This window comes from Oncorhynchus masou, chromosome 31 (assembly GCF_036934945.1).
Source record: "Oncorhynchus masou masou isolate Uvic2021 chromosome 31, UVic_Omas_1.1, whole genome shotgun sequence".
In the NCBI taxonomy this organism is placed as follows: Eukaryota; Metazoa; Chordata; class Actinopteri; order Salmoniformes; family Salmonidae; genus Oncorhynchus; species Oncorhynchus masou.
The window spans coordinates 17,001,023-17,021,822 of NC_088242.1; the positions used below are offsets into that span (position 1 = coordinate 17,001,023).

The 20,800-nt window shown below is 46.2% G+C and overlaps 1 protein-coding gene across 18 annotated transcripts in view; it reads left to right on the forward strand.

The window, feature by feature from the left end:
* Positions 1 to 18,608: 18,608 nt before the first annotated feature.
* Positions 18,609 to 20,800, forward strand: part of LOC135523501 (neurexin-1a) — a 608,692-nt gene continuing 606,500 nt past the window's right edge. For 16 of the 18 annotated variants that reach the window (XM_064950216.1, XM_064950219.1, XM_064950225.1 and 13 more), the window contains exon 1: positions 18,609 to 18,727. The gene's annotated coding sequence lies outside the window, so the exon portion shown is untranslated. Of the gene's footprint in view, positions 18,777 to 18,970; positions 19,071 to 20,800 lie in introns of those variants that run through there. The other 2 variants (XM_064950217.1, XM_064950218.1) reach the window with 2 other exon arrangements.

Below are 20,800 nucleotides of genomic sequence, written 5' to 3' on the forward strand. Positions count from 1 at the left end.
TACCCCCCCACACACACTTTACTACCTCCCCACACAAACACATTACTACCCCCTCCACACACACACTCTACTACCCCCCCACACACTTTACTACCTCCCCACACAAACACATTACTACCCCTCCACACACACACTCTACTACCCCCCCCCCACACACTTTACTACCTCCCCAAACAAACACGTTACTACCCACTCCACACACACACTCTACTACCCCCCACACACACTTTACTGCCTCCCCACACAAACACATTACTATCCCCTCCACAGACACACTCTACTACCCCCCACACACACTTTACTACCTCCCCACACAAACACATTACTACCCCCTCCACACACACACTCTACTACCCCCCCACACACACTTTACTACCTCCCCACACACACACGTTACTACCCCCTCCACACACACACTCTACTACCCCCCACACACACACTTTACTACCTCCCCACACACAATTTACTACCCCCCACACACACACTTTACTACCCCCCCACACACACTTTACTACCTCCCCACACACACACATTACTACCCCCTCCACACACACACTCTACTACCCCGCCACACACACTTTACTACCTCCCCACACAAACACATTACTACCCCCTCCACACACACACTCTGCTACCCCCCACACACACTTTACTAACTCCCCACACAAACACATTACTACCCCCTCCACACACACTCTACTACCCCCCACACACACTTTACTACCTCCCCACACAAACACATTACTACCCCTCCACACACACACTCTACTACCCCCACACACACTTTACTACCTCCCCACACAAACACGTTACTACCCCCTCCACACACACACTCTACTACCCCCCACACACACTTTACTACCTCCCCACACAAACACATTACTACCCTCTCCACACACACACTCTACTACCCCCACACACACTCTACTACCCCCCCACACACACTTTACTACCTCCCCACACAAACACATTACTACCTCCTCCACACACACACTCTACTACCCCCCCACACACACTTTACTACCTCCCCACACAAACACATTACTACCCCTCCACACACACACTCTACTACCCCCCACACACACTTTACTACCTCCCCACACAAACACATTACTACCCCCTCACAGACACACTCTACTACCCCCCCACACACACTTTACTACCTCCCCACACAAACACATTACTACCCCCTCCACACACACACTCTACTACCCCCCCACACACACTTTACTACCTCCCCACACACACTCTACTACCCCCCACACACTTTACTACCTCCCCACACAAACACATTACTACCCCCTCCACAGACACACTCTACTACCCCCCCACACACACTTTACTACCTCCCCACACAAACACATTACTACCCCCTCCAAACACACACTTAACTCCCCACACACACTAACCCTTACCCCCCCACACACACACTTTACTACCCCCCACACAAACACATTACTACCCCCTCCACACACACACTCTACTACCCCCCCACAGACACTCTACTACCCCCCACACACACTTTACTACCTCCCCACACAAACACATTACTACCCCCTCCACACACACACTCTACTACCCCCCCCCATCTCTTTACTACCTCCCCACACAACCACTTTACTCCCCCCTCCACACACACACTCTACTACCCCCCCCCCACACACTTTACTACCTCCCCAAACAAACACGTTACTACCCACTCCACACACACACTCTACTACCCCCCCACACACACACTTTACTGCCTCCCCACACAAACACATTACTACCCCCTCCACAGACACACTCTACTACCCCCACACACACTTTACTACCTCCCCACACAAACACATTACTACCCCCTCCACACACACACTCTACTACCCCCCCACACACACACTTTACTACCTCCCCACACACACACGTTACTACCCCCTCCACACACACACTCTACTACCCCCCACACACACACTTTACTACCTCCCCACACACAATTTACTACCCCCACACACACACTTTACTACCCCCCACACACACTTTACTACCTCCCCACACACACACATTACTACCCCCTCCACACACACACTCTACTACCCCGCCACACACACTTTACTACCTCCCCACACAAACACATTACTACCCCTCCACACACACACTCTACTACCCCCCCACACACACTTTACTACCTCCCCACACAAACACATTACTACCCCCTCCACACACACACTCTACTACCCCCCACACACACTTTACTACCTCCCCACACAAACACATTACTACCCCCCTCCACACACACACTCTACTACCCCCACACACACTTTACTACCTCCCCACACAAACACATTACTACCCCATCCAAACACACACTCTACTACCCCCCCCCACACACACACTCTACTACCCCCCCACACACACTTTACTACCTCCCCACACACACACGTTACTACCCCCTCCACACACACACTCTACTACACCCCCACACACACTTTACTACCTCCCCACACAAACACGTTACTACCCCCTCCACACACACACTCTACTACCCCCCCACACACACACTCTACTACCCCCCCACACACACACTCAACTACCCCCCCACACACACACTTTACTACCCCCACACACACACTTTACTACCTCCCCCCACACACACTATGCTACCCCCCACACACACACTCTACTACCCCACCCCACACACACTTTACTACCTCCCCAAACAAACACGTTACTACCCCCCCCACACATACTTTACTACCCCCCCACACACACTCTACTAGCCCCCCCCCACACACACTTTACTACCCCCACAAACACTCTGCTACCCCCCCACACACACTTTACTACCTCCCCACACAAACACATTACTACCCCCTCCACACACACACTCTACTACCCCCACACACACACACTCTACTACCCCCCCACACACTTTACTACCTCCCCACAAAAACACATTACTACCCCCTCAACACACACACTCTACTACCCCCCACACACACTTTACTACCTCCCCACACAAACACGTTACTACCCCTCCACACACACACTCTACTACCCCCCACACACACTTTACTACCTCCCCACACAAACACATTACTACCCCCTCCACACACACACTCTACTACCCCCCCACACACACTTTACTAACTCCCCACACAAACACGTTACTACCCCCCCACACACACTCTATTACCCCCCCCCCAAACACACTTTACTACCTCCTCACACAAACATGTTACTACCCCCCCACACACTCTACTACCTCCCCACACACACTCTACTACCCCCCCACACACACTCTACTACCTCCCCACACAAACACGTTACTACCCCCCCCCACACACACTCTACTACCCCCCACACACACTCTTCTACCCCCCCACACACTCTACTACCCTCCCACACACACTCTACTACCCCCCCACACACTTTACTACCTCCCCACACAAACACGTTACTACCCCCTCCACACACACACTCTACTACCCCCCCACACACTTTACTGCCTCCCCACACAAACACATTACTACCCCTCCACAGACACACTCTACTACCCCCCCACACACACTCTACTACCCCCCCACACACACTTTACTACCCCCTCCACACACACACTCTACTACCCCCCCCCACACACACTCTACTACCCCCCCACACACACACTTTACTACCCCCCACACACACTTTACTACCTCCCCACAGACACACGTTACTACCCCCTCCACACACACACTTTACTACCCCCCCACACACACACTCTACTACCCCCCACACACACACTCAACTACCCCACCACACACACACTTTACTACCCCCCCACACACACTATACTACCCCCCCACACACACACTCTACTACCCCCCACACACACAATTTACTACCCCCCACACACACTATACTACCCCCCCACACACACACACTCTACTACCCCACCCCACACACACTTTACTACCTCCCCAAACAAACACGTTACTACCCCCACACATACTTTACTACCCCCCACACACAATCTACTACCCCCCACACACACTTTACTACCCCCACACACACACTCTGCTACCCCCCCACACACACTTTACTACCCCCACACACACACTCTACCCCCCCACACACACTTTACTAACTCCCCACACAAACACGTTACTACCCCCCCACACACACTCTACTACCCCCCAAACACACTTTACTACCTCCTCACACAAACATGTTACTACCCCCCCACACACTCTACTACCCCCCACACACACTCTACTACCCCCCACACACACTCTACTACCGCCCCACACACACTCTACTACCCCCACACACACACTCTACTACCCCCCCACACACACTCTACTACCCCTCCACACACACTCTACTACCACCCCCACACACACTTTACTACCTCCCCACACAAACACGTTACAACCCCCCCACACACACACTCTACTACCACCCCCACACACACACTCTACTACCCCCCCACACACACACTCTACTACCCCCACACACACACTCTACTACCCCCCCCTCACACACTCTACTACCTCCCCACACAAACACGTTACTACCCCCTCCACACACACACACTCTCCTACCCCCCCACACACACTCTACTACCTCCCCACACAAACACGTTACTACCCCCCACACACACTCTACTACCCCCACACACACTCTACTACCCCCCCACACACACTCTACTACCCCCCCACACACACTCTACTACCCCCCACACACACTCTACTATCCCCCCACACACACTTTACTACCTCCCCACACAAACACGTTACTACCCCCCCACACACGCAACAACCCCCCAAAACACACTACTACCCCCACATACACACAATACTACCCCCCCAAACACACTACTACCCCCCCACACACACACTACGAGCACTACACAAACTACTACCCCCCCCCCCACACACTCTACTAGCCCCCCCACACACTCTACTTCCCCAACAGACACTACTACCACCCACACACACAGTACTACCTCCCCCCCCACACACACACTAACCCTCACACGCTACTACCCCGCCACACACACTACTACCCACAAAGACACTACAAACCCCCAACACACTAACACCTACACTCCCCCCCACACACACACATACTACTACACTATTACCCACCCCAACCACACACACTCTACCTCCCCCACACACACACACTACCACACCCCACACACACTCTACTACCCCCACACACACAATAATACCACCCCACATACACTAATACCCCCAAAACACACACATTCTACTTACCCACCCTCACACACTACTACCCCCCCCCACACACACACACTACCACCCCCCACTAACACACTACTTCCCCCCAAAACACACTACTAACCCCCATACACACCACTACCCCCAAAACACACTACTACCCCCCCACACACTACTACCCCCCCAACACACACTACTCCCCCACCACACACACACTACTACCCCCCCACATACACACTACTACCCCCCAACACACACTACTCCCCCACCACACACACACTACTACCCCTCCACATACACACTACCCCCCAGTCACTACTACCACTACCTCCTCACACAAACACGTTACTACCCCCCACACACACTCTACTACCCCCACACTCACTCTACTACCCCCCACACACACACTCTACTACCCCCCCACACACACTCTACTACCCCCACACACACTCTACTATCCCCCCACACACACTTTACTACCTCCCCACACAAACACGTTACTACCCCCCCACACACACTACTCCCCCACCACACACACACTACTACCCCCCCCCCCCCACACATACACACTACTCCCCCACCACACACACACTACTACCCCCCCACACACACACACACACTACCCCCCACCACACACACACTACTACCCCCCCACACATACACTACTCCCCCACCACACACACTACTACCCCCCACATACACACTACTACCCCCCCACACACACACACTACTCCCCCACCACACACATACTACTATCCCCCACATACACACTACTACCCCCCCACACACACTACTCCCCCACCACACACACACTACTACCCCCCCCACACACACACTTTTCCCCCACCACACACACACTACTACCCCCCACATACACTACTACCACCCCACATACACTACTACCCCCAAAACACACACACTCTACTTACCCACCCTCACACACCACTACCCCCCCCCCACACACACACTACCACCCCCCACTAACACACTACTGCCCCCCAAAACACACTACTAACCCCCATACACACCACTACCCCAAAACACACTACTACCCCCCCCCCCACACACACTACTACCCCCAACACACACTACTCCCCCACCACACACACACTACTACCCCCACATACACACTACTCCCCCACCACACACACACTACTACCCCCAGTCACTACTACCACCCAACACACACTACTACCCCCCACACACGCACTACTCCCCCACCACACACACACTACTACCCCCCCCCACATACACACTACTCCCCCACCACACACATACACACTACTACCCCCCCCCACACACACACTACTCCCCCACCACACACATACTACTATCCCCCACATACACACTACTACCCCCCCCCACACACACACTACTCCCCCACCACACACACACTACTACCCCCCCCCACACACACACTACTCCCCCACCACACACATACTACTAACCCCCACATACACACTACTACCCCCCCACACACACACTACTCCCCCACCACACACACACTACTACCCCCCCACACACACACTGTTCCCCCACCACACACACACTACTACCCCCCACATACACTACTACCACCCCCAGTCACTACTACCACCCAACACACATTACTACAGATACTACCCCCTATACACTACCCCCCACACACACAAACAACTACCACCCACACATACAACCCCTCCACACACATTATTACCCCCCACACACACTACTACCCCCAAACACACTAATACCCCCCCACACACACTACTACACCCCCACACTAGTACCCCCAGACACACGCTATTACCACCCCCAAACACACACTACGACCCCCACACACGCTATTACCCATGCCACACACACACTACTACCCAATTTCATTAATTTCCCTGAATTAAATCTGAGTTTGCAAACTCCTCTTCTCTCTCTTTTAATCTAATAACTGTAATGATGCAGATTCCCTAAATCCAATCAGTTCTAATCTAGACGAGACAGAAGTTCACAATGGGGAGAGCAATAGAAAAACTATCCCAGCTGGCTGAGTGGCTGGGTGGAGGAGAAATTGATACTAAGGTTCCATCTCAAATGGCACCCTATTCCCTTTGTATGGAATAGGGTGCCATTTGAGATGGAGCCTACAAAATCAAACTATTTCAAAAGGTCTGTTGGTGAAACCTCTGTTTGACAAGCTGACCAAACAGTGTAGAGGCATTTTGTTGAGCTGGGTTTGGTGCTGTCCCTCCCCATCCCTCACCTCCCTCCCTCCCCTTCTATGGTAGGATGAGAGGGGTTTTTACACCTCTGACACTGCCCCTTCCCCTCTTCTCTCTTCTCCTTTCCTCTCCTCCTCTCTCTACCCCTTCCCTCTACCCCCCTTCCCTCCTTTCTCCTCCACTCCTCCCACTCCTCCCCTTCCCTCTCCTCTCCTCCCCTCTCCTTTCCTCCCCTCCCCTTCTCTTCCTTCCCCTCCCATCCCCTCCCCTCCTCTCCTCTCCCCCATCCCATCCCCTCCCCTCCCCTCCCCTCCCATCCCCTCCCCTTTCTTCTCCTCTCCCCCCTCCCCTTCTCTTTCTTACCCTCTCATCTCCTCCCATCTGTTTCCCCTCTCCTCTCCTCTCCTCTCCTCTCCTCTCCTCTCCTCTACTCTCCTCTCCTCTCCTTTCCTCTCCACCCATCCCATCCCCTCCCCTTTCATCTCCTCTCCCCCCTCCTCTCTCCCCCCCTTCCCTTCTCTTCCTTACCCTCTCATCTGCTCCCATCTGTTTCCCTCTCCTCTCCTCCCCTCTCATCACCTTCCCTCCCCTACACTCCCCCTCCCCTTCCCTTCCCTTCCCTCCTCTACCCCTCCCTCACTCCCTCCTCACCCAGGGTCAGATGCGTCGGGTACAGACAGACACTGCAGGCAGGATCCTCCAGCACCTCCAACACCATCTGTCCACTGCAGAGAGACAGAGATGAAAGGAGTTGACATCAACTATAACACAAAGATCAGTCATTGAACAAAGGCCATTTTATGCAAATATACACCATGATGTCTGTCTGCTTGTCTCAAAGCTTCATCACACCAAACATCCCATCATTTAAATCAACCTCAGCCTCTTGACCCCAGCTTACCACGACACACACACACACAAACACACAGTGTAAACCACACTTCCAAAGACCCTCTGAATGTTGTGAGTGATTCTATTGGAGAGGTGTGAAATGGACCCCCTCTCACCTTTACTAAGGGCTATGGCGCACGCATGCATACAGTGCACTCGGAAAATATTCAGACCCCTTGACTTTGTCCACAGTTTGTTCGTTACAGCCATATTCTAAAATTGATTAAATAAAACTATTTCCTCAGCAATCTACACACAATACCCCATAATGACAAAGCAAAAACGGGTTTCTATTTTTTGCCAATTTATTACAAATTAAAAACAGAAATACCTTATTTACATAAGTATTCAGACCCTTTGCTATGAGACTCGAAATTTAGCTCTGGTGCATCTTATTACCAGAGATTTGGAAAGGTACACACCATCTATATAAGGTCCCACAGATGACAGCGCAGGTCAGGGCAAAAACCAAGCCATGAGGTCAAAGGAAATGTCCGAAGAGCTCCGACACAGGATTGTGTCGAGGCACAGATCTGGGGTAGGGTACCGAAACAAGTCTGCAACATGGAAGGTTCCCAAGAACACAGTAGCCTCCATCATTCCTAAATTGAAGAAGTTTGGAACCACCAAGACTCTTCCTAGAGCTGTCCACCCGGCCAAACTGAGCAATCGGGGAAGAAGGTTTCCTTGCCTGTGTCTGCATGTGTGAGTGTGTGTGTGTGGGTGTGTGTTTGTGTGTGTGTGTGTGTGTGTGTGTGTGTGTGTGTGTGTGTGTGTGTGTGTGTGTGTGTGTGTGTGTGTGTGTGTGTGTGTGTGTGTGTGTGTGTGTGTGTGTGTGTGTGTGTCTGTGCCTGTGTGTGTGTGTGTGTGTGTGTGTGTGTGTGTGTGTGTGTGTGTGTGTGTGTGTGTGTGTGTGTGTGTGTGTGTGTGTGTGTGTGTGTGTGTGTGTGTGTGTGTGTGTGTGTGTGCATTTGTGTGTGCATTTGTGTGTGTTAGCAAGCTGTATGAGGGATGAGCCTGGGCAGCAGCCGATGAGGGATCTCAGTCCCATCTGATTTGTGCATCGCTCATCCTGTCACAATTTATAGAAAGCAGCAATATGGGAGAGTTGATAAGATGCTACACTGCTTCTCTTTCAGCTACACAAACACAATGCAATGTCAATGGATCTTCCCCAGCCAGGCATAACATGCATGCAGGGTGTGTTGTCTCCACAAATACACACACACACACACTCACACACACAGACAGACACACAGATACAGACACCAGGTCGGAGATAAGCATCTTTTGCCTGAGATGATAATTTACACTTTCAGGGTGAGATTTCAATGGGAGATTTACACAACATAAACATGTTAGGATTCTCTGGCCCAAAGTCATTCAACACAAAGCCATTGTAGTTAAACTACTGTATTGCATTCAAGTGCCTGGATTCTTGTTTAAGAACATTTAACACGCTCATATTAAGCTATTTAAGCTGTTGATAATTTTACCAAGTTCTCTCTCTCATCAAATCAAATCAAATCAAATCAAATTTATTTATATAGCCCTTCGTACATCAGCTGATATCTCAAAGTGCTGTACAGAAACCCAGCCTAAAACCCCAAACAGCAAGCAATGCAGGTGTAGAAGCACGGTGGCTAGGAAAAACTCCCTAGAAAGGCCAAAACCTAGGAAGAAACCTAGAGAGGAACCAGGCTATGTGGGGTGGCCAGTCCTCTTCTGGCTGTGATGGGTGGAGATTATAACAGAACATGGCCAAGATGTTCAAATGTTCATAAATGACCAGCGTGGTCGAATAATAATAAGGCAGAACAGTTGAAACTGGAGCAGCAGCACGTTCAGGTGGACTGGGGACAGCAAGGAGTCATCATGTCAGGTAGTCCTGGGGCATGGTCCTAGGGCTCAGGTCCTCCGAGAGAGAGAAAGAAAGAGAGAATTAGAGAGAGCATATGTGGGGTGGCCAGTCCTCTTCTGGCTGTGCTGGGTGGAGATTATAACAGAACATGGCCAAGATGTTCAAATGTTCATAAATGACCAGCATTATTGAATAATAATAAGGCAGAACAGTTGAAACTGGAGCAGCAGCACGGCCAGGTGGACTGGGGACAGCAAGGAGTCATCATGTCAGTTAGTCCTGGGGCATGGTCCTAGGGTTCAGGTCCTCCGAGAGAAAGAGAGAATGAGAGAATTAGAGAACACACACTTCGATTCACACAGGACACCGAATAGGACAGGAGAAGTAATCTAGATATAACAAACTGACCCTAGCCCCCCGACACATAAACTACTGCAGCATAAATACTGGAGGCTGAGACAGGAGGGGTCAGGAGACACTGTGGCCCCATCCGAGGACACCCTCGGACAGGGCCAAACAGGAAGGATATAACCCCACCCACTTTGCCAAAGCACAGCCCCCACACCACTAGAGGGATATCTTCAACCACCAACTTACCATCCTGAGACAAGGCTGAGTATAGCCCACAAAGATTTCCGCCATGGCACAACCCAAGGGGGGGCGACAAACCCAGACAGGATGACCACATCAGTGAATCAACCCACTCAGGTGACGCACCCCTTCCAGGGACGGCATGAGAGAGCCCCAGTAAGCCAGTGACTCAGCCCCTGTAATAGGGTTAGAGGCAGAGAATCCCAGTTGAAAGAGGGGAACCGGCCAGGCAGAGACAGCAAGGGCGGTTCGTTGCTCCAGAGCCTTTCTGTTCACCTTCCCACTCCTGGGCCAGACTACACTCAATCATATGACCCACTGAAGAGATGAGTCTTCAGTAAAGACTGAAAGGTTGAGACCGAGTTTGCGTCTCTGACATGGGTAGGCAGACCGTTCCATAAAAATGCTCTATAGGAGAAAGCCCTGCCTCCAGCTGTTTGCTTAGAAATTCTAGGGACAATTAGGAGGCCTGCGTCTTGTGACTGTAGCGTACATGTAGGTATGTACGGCAGGACCAAATCAGAGAGATAGGTAGGAGCAAGCCCATGTAATGCTTTGTAGGTTAGCAGTAAAACCTTGAAATCAGCCCTTGCTTTGACAGGAAGCCAGTGTAGAGAGGCGAGCACTGGAGTAATATGATCAAATTTTTTGGTTCTAGTCAGAATTCTAGCAGCTGTATTTAGCACTAACTGAAGTTTATTTAATGCTTTATCCGGGTAGCCAGAAAGCAGAGCATTACAGTAGTCTAACCTAGAAGTGACAAAGCATGGTTTAATTTTTCTGCATCATTTTTCTGAATCAACATTCCTATATTGTACCTACGTCTGCCATAAAGGCCTTTTGACTCTCTTGTCCCAGGCTTCATCCAGTGTGTATCTGGGTCTAGCTAACTAGTAACCATGACGCCAGCTGGTCTCCTACTGTTTGTATCTCTGATATAAGCAGCTGTAACATAATGGCCTTCGTAGGCTTCTGTACTTTGCATGTTACATCTTTTAAGGTGGTCCTACTATTATAACAAAATTATCTTCATAGGCTTCTGTACTTTACCAGCTATATCTTTAAGGTGGTCCTACAACTTGTGACCATGCGGATTAACCTCGGCCTCGCACAGACTGTGTGGACATTTGTTTCAGTTGCGTGGGAATAATTTGATGATAGAAAGACAAGAAGACCTGCACACTGCTCTTGCCATGATCTCCGCCCTTCTGTCTCCCCTTATTGCATTCATTTGACTGTCCACCTGGTGGTGAGTTTATTCTTGAATGTTATATATTAGGCTCTGTGATACTTAAGCAATAAGGCCCGAGGGGGTGTGATATATGGCCATTATACCAGGCATAAGGGCTGTTCTCACGCACGACGCAAAGTGGAGTGCCTGGATGCAGCCCTTACCTGTGGTATATTGGCCATTTATCATGTGTTTGGATAAGGTTGTGTTTGGATAATACTATTTTCAACACAAAATAACATGTAATTAATAAAATATTGAATTAGTCTTCTTCAAATACAGTGCCTTGCGAAAGTATTCGGCCCCCTTGAACTTTGCGACCTTTTGCCACATTTCAGGCTTCAAACATAAAGATATAAAACTGTATTTTTTTGTGAAGAATCAACAACAAGTGGGACACAATCATGAAGTGGAACGACATTTATTGGATATTTCAAACTTTTTAACAAATCAAAAACTGAAAAATTGGGCGTGCAAAATTATTCAGCCCCTTTACTTTCAGTGCAGCAAACTCTCTCCAGAAGTTCAGTGAGGATCTCTGAATGATCCAATGTTGACCTAAATGACTAATGATGATAAATACAATCCACCTGTGTGTAATCAAGTCTCCGTATAAATGCACCTGCACTGTGATAGTCTCAGAGGTCCGTTAAAAGCGCAGAGAGCATCATGAAGAACAAGGAACACACCAGGCATGTCCGAGATACCGTTGTGAAGAAGTTTAAAGCCGGATTTGGATACAAAAAGATTTCCCAAGCTTTAAACATCCCAAGGAGCACTGTGCAAGCGATAATATTGAACTGGAAGGAGTATCAGACCACTGCAAATCTACCAAGACCTGGCCGTCCCTCTAAACTTTCAGCTCATACAAGGAGAAGACTGATCAGAGATGCAGCCAAGAGGCCCATGATCACTCTGGATGAACTGCAGAGATCTAGAGGTTGGAGACTCTGTCCATAGGACAACAATCAGTCGTATATTGCACAAATTTGGCCTTTATGGAAGAGTGGCAAGAAGAAAGCCATTTCTTAAAGATATCCATAAAAGGTGTTGTTTAAAGTTTGCCACAAGCCACCTGGGAGACACACCAAACATGTGGAAGAAGGTGCTCTGGTCAGATGAAACCAAAATGTAACTTTTTGGCAACAATGCAAAACGTTATGTTTGGCGTAAAAGCAACACAGCTCATCACCCTGAACACACCATACCCACTGTCAAACATGGTGGTGGCAGCATCATGGTTTGGGCCTGCTTTTCTTCAGCAGGGACAGGGAAGATGGTTAAAATTGATGGGAAGATGGATGGAGCCAAATACAGGACCATTCTGGAAGAAAACCTGATGGAGTCTGCAAAAGACCTGAGACTGGGACGGAGATTTGTCTTCCAACAAGACAATGATCCAAAACATAAAGCAAAATCTACAATGGAATGGCTCAAAAATAAACATATCCAGGTGTTAGAATGGCCAAGTCAAAGTCCAGACCTGAATCCGATCGAGAATCTGTGGAAAGAACTGAAAACTGCTGTTCACAAATGCTCTCCATCCAACCTCACTGAGCTCGAGCTGTTTTGCAAGGAGGAATGGGAAAAAATGTCAGTCTCTCGATGTGCAAAACTGATAGAGACATACCCCAAGCGACTTACAGCTGTAATTGCAGCAAAAGGTGGCGCTACAAAGTATTAACTTAAGGGGGCTGAATAGTTTTGCATGACCAAAGGATAAAAGGATAATTGATCATTATTAAACCCTTTTGCAATTATGTTAGCACAGCTGAAAACTGTTATTGGGATTAAAGAAGCAATAAAACTGGCCTTCTTTAGTCTAGTTGAGTATCTGGGGCATCAGTATTTGTGGTTTCAATCACAGGCTCAAAATATCCAGAAACAAAGAACCCTCTTCTGAAACTCATCAGTCTTGTCTTGTTCTGAGAAATTAATGCGAGAAATTGCCAAGAAACTGAAGATCTCATCCTACGTTGCGTACTACTCCCTTCACAGAATAGCGCAAACTGTCTCTAACCAGAATAGAAAGAGGAGTGGGAGGCCCCGTTGCACAACTGAGCAAGAGGACAAGAACATTAGAGTGTCTAGTTTGAGACAGACGCCTCACAAGTCCTCAACTGGCAGTTTCATTAAATAGTACCTGCAAAACACCAGTCTCAACATCAATGGTGAAGAGGCGACTCCGGGATGCTGACCTTCTAGGCAGAGTTGCAAAGAAAAAGCCATATCTCAGACTGGCCAATAAAAATGAAATATTAAGATTGTCAAAAGAACACAGACACTGGACAGAGGAACTCTGCCTAGAAGGCCAGCATCCTGGAGTCCCCTCTTCACTGTTGACGTTGCGACTGGTGTTTTGCAGGTACTATTTAATGAAACTGCCAGTTTAAAAAAAAAATGAATCTCTTATAAAATGGGTTAAAGTCATGTACAGCAACCCCAGATGTAAAATAGTAAACAATGGTTACTCCTCAGAAAGTATTGAGCTTTTAAGAGGAGTAAAACAAGGTTGTTCGTTATCTCCACATCTATTTATTATGGCCATTGAAATGCTGCTATTAAAATGAGATCCAACAAGAACATCAAGAGGTTAGAAATCCAGGGGATAAAAACAGTATTTCAATGTATGCTGATGACAAGTTTTTTCTGAAGTCCACAATCTGGATCCCTGCACAGTCTCCTTGAATATCTTGATCACTTTCTAGCGTCTCTGGATTAAAACCTAATTAGGACAAGTGTACCATATTACTTATTGGATCGTTAAAAAATACACTACCTTGTAGTTTACCAATAAAATGGGCGTATGGTGAAGTAGACATACTTGGTTTTCACATCTCAAAAGTATAAATGAACTTACCACAATTAATTTCAATAGAATGTTAGCAAAAATAGATACAATATTGCAGCTATGGAGAGGTAAATACTTGTCTATTTATGGAAAAATTACATTGATTATCTCTGGTCCTATCACAGTATAGTTACTTACTAATGGCATTGCCTACTCTAGATTAATAGTTTTTAAAATCATATGAACAACAAAATATAATTTTATTTGGAATGCTAAACCAAACAAAACTGAACGTGCCTATGTACATAATGAATGTGAATTTGGGGGGCTAAAATTATTAAATATTAAAGCTTTAAACTCAACCTAAAAGTTTCACTCATACATAAGTTATACCTAAACCCAAAATGGTTCTCCTGTACATTATTAAGAAAAGCTCATCTTTTGTTCAAAAATTGCTATTTTGCCTTCATACAGATTACAACTTCTCATTTCCGACTAATTGAAAATGAAGTAGTGTTTAAAGTATCACCCTTTCTTAAACAAGCCATACAAAGCTGGTTACAATTTCAGTTTTATCCTCCAGAAAAAAAACAAGGGCGGTCTATGGTGATAGGTGGGATGGGCAGAGAGTGGCTGAGAGTTGGGATTAAAGAGTTTGTTTGGTAGTGTATTGTTGTTATATATAAAGGTACCATGTATGTAAAATGTATATGTAAAATATACATATAAATGTGTATGAAAAATGTATGGGTAAAATGAATGTATATGTAGCAAAAAAGATGTAAAAAGGAAATAAGATATTTGTTCTCTGAAGAGGGGGGTGAAAAAAATGGAAAAAAATAAAAGATCAATTAGCCTTTTAAATAGATAAACTTAGACTAGCTAACACATTGTGCCCTTGGAACACAGGAGCGATGGTTGCTGATAATGGGCCTCTGTCGTCCTATGCAGATATTCCATGAAAAATCAGCCGTTTCCAGCTACAATAGTAATTAACAACATTAACAATGCCGACACTCTATTTCTGTAGGCATTGTTAATGTTGTAAATGACACTGTATTTCTGATCAATGCCTACACTGTATTTCTGATCAATTTGATGTTATTTTAATGGATGAAAAAACGTGTTTTTCTTTAAAAAACAAGGACATTTCTAAGTGACCCCAAACGTTTGAACAACTTTTGAACAACATTATATTAATGGGGAAAGACCTTGTCCTTTCAACACCCTTTCTGAGTCAGAAAACTGTTTTCATTAAAAGTATGAGTGCATCCCAAATAACACTATTTTCCTTGCTTAGTGCACTATGGCCCCTGATCAAAAACAGTGCACTACATTTGGAACCAGACTAGACTATATGCTGGTCTACTGGAGTTACCATTGGTGCCCTTTCCATGGCCCTGAACCAAGTGTACTTGAGTTGCTGCTGGTGCTGAAGGAACCAGAACCATTGTTGCACTGTGTTTTTCTACACCATGACTAGTTCCAGTGCTCTATCACTCTTGACAAATCAAGCGCACAAAATCAATGTCTTTGTATCCACACATGAGTAGCTATACAATATTAATGTATAGAGTCAAAGTATGTAGGAGTGCATAGCACAGTTAATTCGTATAACCATTAAAGAAGAAGCAAAGTCAGCTTCTCTAACATGGAACAGTACAGTATTATCCTTGCATGAGCCTATAGAGAGGAAATCTGAAGCCCCACATTAATATAAAGTGCCCTATCTCTGTGTTCACTAACTCCGTGTTCAAGAACTCTGTGTTCACTCTCAGCATAGTGGCTAAATACAAAAGTCTTTGAAAGTTTAAAAAATATTATATTATTGTGAAAAGACCTTGTCCTTTCAACACTCTTTCTGAGTCAGAACTGTATTCTTAAAAAGTATGAACCCACCCCAAGTAACACCCCTTTCCCTGAAAAGTGCACTACTTTTAACCAGAGCCCAATGGGCCCTGATCAAAAGTAGTGCACTATATTTAGATCCAGACTAAATTATCTGTGCATACTTAAAAGGACACATTACATGTGTGTGTGTGTGGGGGGGTGGAGGATGACACACACACATTACTCTTTCCCATTAAGATTTTCTTAGTCTGTTTCATCTCCTTTGATCATGAATTTTCTCACTGCCTTGTCTGTAGCCAAACATTAACCATGACCATGCCTGCCATCATAGCAATAACACACATACACACAGACACAAAGATAAGTTATTATTATTCTATTTTTTATTATTACACACACAGCAAAGGCACAATGTTCCAGTAGTATTGAATTGGAAAAAGGAACAGTGTGAAGTGTACACTTTAAAATACTTTAAATGAAACGGATTGTCTCTGTAACTTTCAATTATATTGCCTTTGACAACAATGCAATCATCTTGCTGTGATCACGTTTTAGAACAGCGCGGGCGGGGTCAATGGTCACATCAAATCCGTTCGGTTCGTCCATCCCTGCTGAATCGAACGATTGATTGGACCGCGATGCCTTCAGACACCAATCTAGAATAGTTATCGGGAAGGTCCGTCAGTGGGTCAAATGTTAACGCCAGGACCGCTATTTGGCTTTTATTTATGCCATGAAATACCGGACTCACTCATTGGTCATGGGGATATGTTCTGAATGAGGGTTGGAATGAGACGAATAACTGTGGAGCTGGGTCGTTTGTCAAACTACAACAAACAGAGAAATGGAAACATTAAGTAGGCCTAATGGTTCAATGTTGTATATTGTTAATTAGCCTATATCATTTCAAACATTTTCAAATATCACCACTCGCAAAGTAGGCTATTATGATCATATCCCTTAACTGTAGTATTGATTTAGGTTATAACAAGCAGGAGCTGATCATTTTACAGAACAGTAGTCTGCTCTTGTTGGCCTGCTTTTTATAATACTTGCTAAACGACAGCGTCCACTTTAATTCGCTGTGTTACATTTACCCGAGGGAATCAATAATGTAATTTAGCTTACACTACTTCAACTAAAAGAATGTGTTCATGGTAAGAAAAAATCCCATTATCAAGAGAACTCCCTGCTGGTCTCAAACGTCGCCACATCCCTTCGCTGCGCATCCTGATTCTGTTACGTTGCATCGCTTCTCTCCCCTCTCCCTCTTCCGTTTTCCACCCCCGTTGCCGACAGAATACTAATTTTCCCTGCACCGCACCCTTCTTTTTCCCCACCTGTCTCTCTAATTCATCGATATATAATTCGTGTATTATTTGAAACGAAATGTGACTTCACGTAGGTCTGCAGAGGCGACGGTTGGTGAGTGTGGATGAATATGTATTCTGTTCGTTCGGCAGCAGCGGCCGCAGGTTGTCATGTACTGTCATGAATCTTGCCCTGGAGGCAGCTCTGCAGAATGGTCACTAGCTGGCACAGCCACAAAGTCATACAATTTCATTTGAAACCTAACCCTAACCGTACCCCTAAACGTAACCACACTGCTAACCTTAATGCCTAACCATAACATTAAATTAAGAGCAAAAAGCACATTTTTGTTTTCATGATACAGCCAATTTAGAATTTGCAGCTACCCCATCTACGGAAATCGCTCAGTTCTGCCTCCAGCACAAGATTCATGACAATAAACGTCAACCTGCACCGCGGCGCAAGGCGCTGTCCAAGGTGCTGCAGCATTCGGCCCCTCCCCTCTCCAGTCGGCGGCAGCCAGGCAGCTACACACAGAGAGATACAGAGAGAGAGATACAGAGAGAGAGAGAGAGAGAGAGAGAGAGAGAGAGAGAGAGAGAGAGAGAGAGAGAGAGAGAGAGAGAGAGAGAGAGACACGTGACCCGCTCGCTGTCTTCTGACAGTCTGTTGCAGAGCGCAGCAGGGAGGCAGATTGCACCGTTTGCACCGTTTTCCCTTCACCAAAATTACAGGATTTTCCCGGGACTCTGTTTATCTACATTTGTTTCGTTTTCTGATGATCGAAAAGGAGGAATAACCTAGGTAAAGTACCGGTATGAGTTGACTTCTTTCAATCGTTATAAAGGTGTTGGTAAGTTTTTGAACATAGGAGAGAGAACTCATTTATTTTTTTCGGTCTCTGATGATCAATGATGCGGTGAATCACAGTTTTCAAAAAATAGTGTGAGGCTGAGGGTTTTTAGTGTGGATCTGTTGGGATAGTTTGAGTCGAAGATCACTGCATGGTGATGTTATTTGGTGGGTAGCCTAATTAAGATTAAAGGTTGTGTTCGAAACAAGAGATGATCATCCACTACTTTGGTAAGGAAAACGAGGACTTGGGTTCTGATTTGGGTCGGTCCTGGATATCAGATTCTAGATGCAGGTAAAAGAGACCTTGTATTTTCCATGTATGGTTTTATTTTTCTCTGGTAGGTTGAGCTGCTAGACGGGCAACGGAATAGCTGAGGGAAAATCATAAAACATGCATAATCGTTTGCAACTGTGTAATCCGCAGATTTTATTTCTTTATTTTGTTAGCAATATTTAAGGTATGTTGTCACGTGCCTTTTAAAAACACGTTGATATGCAAATTTCGTTTGCTGTAGAAGGCACGGGTCAATTTAATATGATCTGATGTGTTGAGAGTAAGACAGACAGTGTAATGGGGCCAGCTGTGGAATCTCATGTTTATCTTCATGCCATTCGGTCATTATATTATGGTACATTTGACTTGATATGGGTTGAATCTCTGTAACTCATTTCCAGTCCCCGATCCCCCGTATATTATGGCTTCTAGCAAACTGTATAGCTCATTTGGATGGAATGATTTTCGTTTAGGTTTGATTGAAAGGTAATTATCTGTATGTCCTGCCCAGACCTGGGTTCAAATACATGTGTATTTAAGTATGTAGGTTCTACATAGGCTACTTATTTCCTGTGTATTTTCGTATTTTCAAACAATGTGGCCGAATTCACAACTTCGATTTTAAGTATTTGAAAGTACTCTAGCCCTGTTTTCAAGTCATTTCCTATAAAAAATACATGCCATGCATGCCAATACTTTCCAAATGTAGGCTACTACTTTGTGAATGTGTGCAAATACTTCCTTCGAAATGTATGTGAAAGTAACTTAAATAATTATCATGGTATTTGAACCGAGGTCTGGCAGGCAACTCGTCCCCTTTGAAAATTCTGAATACATGCGCGTGTCTTAATTCTACTGGAATGTCTGAATTAAACAAAATATGAAATGAGGAAACCTACAAACAAGATTTCAGCGGTTTCATTACATGCAGATTCTCTTGAATAACAAAAACACTTAGGCCTTTCTAACGCAACATTTAGAATGAGATCTACTTATGGAATGAGCGAGTTCATGGAACGTTCCTGTGCTGAGAGGATTGTGGATGCTGCTGCTTGGATGCGGAGCATTTTGTGAGGCATATAATATCGTCACCTGTGGCGGGCTATTAGGGTTGATAGGGGAAGGTACAAGTATCCTCTCCCCCCTGGGATGGCTATGGGGAGAAATAAGTGTGTTAGATAAGACAGGCTACTGCTGTAGACTTATTTTGATCGACTTTTTCGAATAAGCTATTTACAATTCTGAATGATTTCTTTAAATGTAATTGAATTAAATGATGTAGGCCTAGTAGTGGTGACTATTACTAGTTGATGTTTATGTAATTGTGAGCTGCTTAGATTTGCGTTGAGAAAGTTGCTTCTACTTGCAGTGAAACATTCATAAATGCATAGCCTACATGAAAATCTAATCTAATCCAATGTTATTTGTCACATGCTTCGTAAACAAGAGGTGTAGACTAATAATGAAAGTCTTACTTATGTTAAATTTCCCTGACCCTTGTAGGACAGGCGACCGCCTTGTGCGCAAAGAATGTGTGTGAGCAAAGAATGTGTGTGCGCAAAGAGAACGTATCTGCGCTAACGACGTAGGCTACCCTTTGAGACAGAATACATCTTCTATTGACATATAACACATAAGGACGTGCAGGTGTGAACGAATGTGCTCTCTTTGCAACCAAAACAGACATAATTTTCTTGGCAATACTGAGTCTAGATCCCGAGATTCCTGTGCTTTCAATCGGCACGCCA